This window comes from Zea mays, chromosome 1 (assembly GCF_902167145.1).
Source record: "Zea mays cultivar B73 chromosome 1, Zm-B73-REFERENCE-NAM-5.0, whole genome shotgun sequence".
NCBI lineage: Eukaryota > Viridiplantae > Streptophyta > Magnoliopsida > Poales > Poaceae > Zea > Zea mays.
In genome coordinates this window covers 290445570-290450229 of record NC_050096.1, presented here as the reverse complement: position 1 = coordinate 290450229, position 4660 = coordinate 290445570, and the positions used below count along the sequence as shown (strand labels likewise).

The 4660-nt window shown below is 43.5% G+C and overlaps 1 pseudogene; it reads right to left on the bottom strand.

Annotated features, from left to right (window-relative positions):
* Positions 1-214: 214 nt before the first annotated feature.
* LOC103645662 (uncharacterized) lies at positions 215-4082 on the bottom strand (annotated as a pseudogene).
* Positions 4083-4660: the final 578 nt, after the last annotated feature.

Below are 4660 nucleotides of genomic sequence, written 5' to 3'. Positions count from 1 at the left end.
TATGCAATAGTTGTTGGCACCTTAGCTTAATGATTATACTCATAACATTGCAGCACATTCCAATTATTGGTTTTATACATAATTTGCAGAAACTCTCGTATATCATCAAGATCTCTTACATAAGATATTTGTCAGGCTTAATCTATTTGCCTAATAATGCACATTCATAAGCACCTGCTTAAGAAGTGCATCGCTGCAGGCACTAAATTATTGGCTAATTGATCGAGCTTGGCTCGGCTCGTCCACTCAATAAGCTAAAGGAGCAGGTTTGTCTCGCCGCTCCATCAAGACTTGTCATCTTACTAACTCTGTCATGACTTGTATTCTTACTAACTCTATCATGGATTGCATTGTTACTCACAGTTTCCAGATCATGGGTACACAATGGTGTTTGATTTACTGGCTGAATTTCAGGGACTGAACTGCCCGTCTTAAATTTGCGGAAAAGCTCATCTTCATAGCTCAAGGTACTAGCCTTCATTTCTTGGCGACCATCAGCTCGTTGAATTCCAGGTACCAGATCATCATAGCTTAAGGTTCTAGCTTTGACTCCTTGGCGAGTATTAGGATGTTGAAATCCAATACCAGGTCGTTGTTAGGTTCTGACTTCTGCAACTGATTTCTCTCAATGAACTCATTTTCAGCGCCACCTTCAAACTCTGAACGACGTGGTGAATCTAGAATCGGGTCGCAGGAGAGGATGCGCGTCTGGCCGATGATGAAGGCGAGGTGATCCGACCATCTTTCCACCCGCCGCCGCCGCGTGCCCGCGTGCTACATTTTTCTGCTTTTACTTCGACTATATGTCAATGTGCCATCAACTTATGATGGAGTCTGCTAAATTGTTTCTTGAATATACTTTTTTGTAGAACCAAATTGAATTTTACAATGTGAAATATTGATTGGGAAAAGGTGGGATGCTGACGGGGAAAGCGCTACTCCCTTGTATGAACTAGCTGGTCGATGATTTTGTTTTTCATCCTTTTGGTTTTCTTGACATCAGTTTGTTCATTGGAGAGCACATATATGGAATTATGATTAATGTGTCTGCATATTAATATATTGTATCATAACATGTTGCCGCCGTAACAACGTACGGGCATACAACTAGTAATTTGATTAATCCTAGAGACTAATGCAAATGGTCCACGATAAATTATAAGTGAACATGTAGATTCACTTTTAAAGAAGTAGAACTATCCCAAACATGATCTTAAAACTTGAGAAGTCATATTCGGACCATCTACCCAATTCAACAGCGTAAAGAAGCTGTGTAGGCTGTAGCAGCGGCGTTGCTGTCGGTAAGCTCTTGGTCTTGACTCTTGAGCGCATGCGGATCACAGCGATCTTGTTTGTGGATGAGAATGGGCCGGTCCCTCCTGTACCTATCTGTAATCCAAAATCCGACCTCCCATTGGCGCAGGCTGACACTGGCTCCATCAACGCAAGATCGCTCACAGCTCGCTGCAGTGACGTTTTCTTCTTCAATTCGTCGGCGTTAGTAATTGCGTGACAGCGGCAGAAAGGAACGGGGAGAGGAAAACGCCACAAGGGAATGATCGAGATGAACTGGGTGGCGAGCAGGAGCAGCGAGCTCCTCTACCAAGCAAGCTCTCGCGCAGGTTCTGCCGTCGGTTTCGGCACTCTGGATGTTGGATGGAAGGAACATTTCGCTGTCAATTTATTCTCGCAGCGGCAACTGGCGGATACGCCATATTTGTATCTATCAGTTTTCAGCAGAAAGACGAGAAATACTAACATTTTTCGGTATTTTCGAAAGAGATATTGCTGCTGCCCTATGTATGTACTCTGTTCCTGCGGTGTGCACTAATTCGTAGACGGATTCCATTAACGTGTACTAGTGGTAGTAAAATGGTAGCCCCAACTCAAAGAATTGCTAGTGAAAAACATATCTCCATTTACGGTTGATTTAAAGAACCGTGAGTGAAAATATATTTTTTATTTATGATTTTGTTAATAGAATTATCTGTAACTAGCTCAGTACTCGTGCGTTGCAACGGGATCATATAATATCCCGATAACTTATATATACAAATGTGTGTTATACTGTTATAAGATGGAGGACGACATCCACGAGCCGTCCAGGATGACGTTGAAGAGAAACTTGGGCCTATGACGCACGAGCACTCACCTAGTAGTGTAGTATACAAGATTTAAGAAGACAATTTAAAGGCAAAAATTCAAGAATGATCTTTCATAGACTACTGTAAATTCATGACTAAAAGCTCACTGTAATTGACTTGCTTGAAGAACACAATAATACTACTGTGAATATGTGATACAACTTAATCACAGTAGTAAAATTACATCTGATGTTGTATTTGGTAAAAAATATTTTTTCAGAGTTCAGAGCCAACAACTAAACTCAAGTGTTACAAGGTACAATGAACCTTACTATTCAGATTATTAATATAAAAACTCAAGACAGGTGTAATCCTCAAACAATCATAAGCATTGTGTATAGGAATTTTAGACATAATGGTGCCTACCACATGCTTTAGTATTCAGATTATTAACACAAACTCATGACATAATGACTAAAAAATATTAACACACAAACATGGACATAATGTTGTTTAGGAATTTCAGACATATATAGAGGTCAAATAGAGGAATTTCAGACAATGAACAATTATCATCATCAATAGGCTAGAGTTCAAATTCTTAATATATGAACTTGACATATAATAGTGCCTCAGCAGTGTCGCCTTAGTTTAAAAGCAATAATATGGCATAGAGAGAAGAGGAGAGGAGAGAAGAGAAGAGAGGAAATAAACAATATCTATTGCTTTCCATATAAACTCACAAAGTTATATATATTCCAATCCCATGGAGAGATGTGGGGAGGAGAGCTACAAAAACCAATCCTGTTCTGTTTCCCTTTTCAGGCCTAACCCTATGCAGCAACATATTCATCCAAGAAACCAACAACCTGTAACATATCCCTTATTATCCTACCATTACAAACTTGTCATTAAAATTAAATTTAGTACTGACTAATATTATCTCGATCAATCTTCAAGGACATCGAGCTCGATTTTGCTATGCCACAGAGAATGGTGCATGTGGACCCTTCTTCCTTATATGCATCAGGTGGTCTAAAGTTGGCTTTAACCTTTAGCCCACCTTACATTAGAGATTTGGACATCAAAAGAAAGCTAAAACATGCTGGAGCTTTTAGATATCTAAGTTTAGAAGAGGGAGGCAAACATGCCCTAGAATATTGGAGATCGCAGCTGCTGTTATCACCAAGTAACACACTAAGATATCGAAGACCGCAACTGCTGCTATCACCGTTTAAAGTACAGGATTCAGTGGTGGTGCTTTTGCTTCTACCTTAACAACTAAGATCTCAATCCATCTTATTTTGTCCAACCGAACTCTGAATGAAAAAAAGGAATCGCATTTTAGGAATGATTGACGAGTTAGCACAATGCAGGTTCAGAACCTTTGGTTATTTCCAAAATAAAGACTTGCATGTATGGCTATAACAATTTATACTTTTAAAAATGGATACTTATTGAGACCTGATAACCACATTTAGCTAGCTTAGCAGGAGGGATCATGCTAACTCATAATGCCTTGTAATTACTGAATACTGATGAACCAGCGGAGCCATACCTCATTGACATCCTCAAGTAGCTCTGACAAACAAATTAGGGGACATGACAAACAAATTAGGGGACACTACCTCTGCATATCTGCACAAGGGCCCAAGAGAGGTGGGGCCCGGCCATAGGAACAGAGCTCTCAGCTCCCACACCGTGCACCAGTGAATGCGAGCAGCTGGTCTGGCCTTCCAGTAATCCGATCTGCATGCAGTGTGATCCAGGATTCACGTGGATAAGGATGAAATCAAGAGAGCGCTAGCTAGGATCACACGCCAATAGCACAAGGAAGGAAGGAATGAGCGAGCGAACCTTAAGGAAAACATCGCCGACGGGCTTCTTTGTGTGGCTCTCCGTCGTTGGTCGCAACCCCCGCCATCGCCCTCACTCGTCGCACATCGCGCTGTGGTCATGGTCGGGGCTGCCCTTCCGTCCAGTCGACCATTCGAGCATGGGGCGATCAAGCAGGACTCGAGGAGGAGGTAGCGGATTTATGGCGACGGATCGGGGTAGCGGGGCCGAGTGTGGGTTGTTGGCTTGTTGCGCCCGTGGGCGTGGCAGGCGGGGGGTGGGGGCGGGCGGAGGGATCATGAGCTAGAGGGGGAGATCGTGGAGGGAGTGGGCAGTTTGGAGGGAGATCATGGGGGATTCCTTTGCGCGGGCGTCTGGGAGTGAGCAGGTGCTCCTGAGATGGCTGGAGATCGACGATGAACAGGAGAGCATGGGACAGAGACGGCGCTAGCAGGAAGAGCTAGAGGGCGAGGGCTCGCTGGGCAGAGAAAGCAAGGGAGACTGACCCTAAAGCCAAGCTGGGTCAGGGTAAGAAGCGTGCGGCCTCCTGGCAGCTACTTGGGCCGCGCCAAAGAAACACAGCCCACACGACCTATGTCGTCGTCACGGCTTGCACATTTTTATGACCATACCGGCCAGCCAACATAGCTTCTACCGGCATATAAGCCTTCCTTCTTCAGAGAAAGCAATCATGGTCAAATGCTCTTGCCAGTGTCAAATTGAGGCAACTTTTTGCGCGA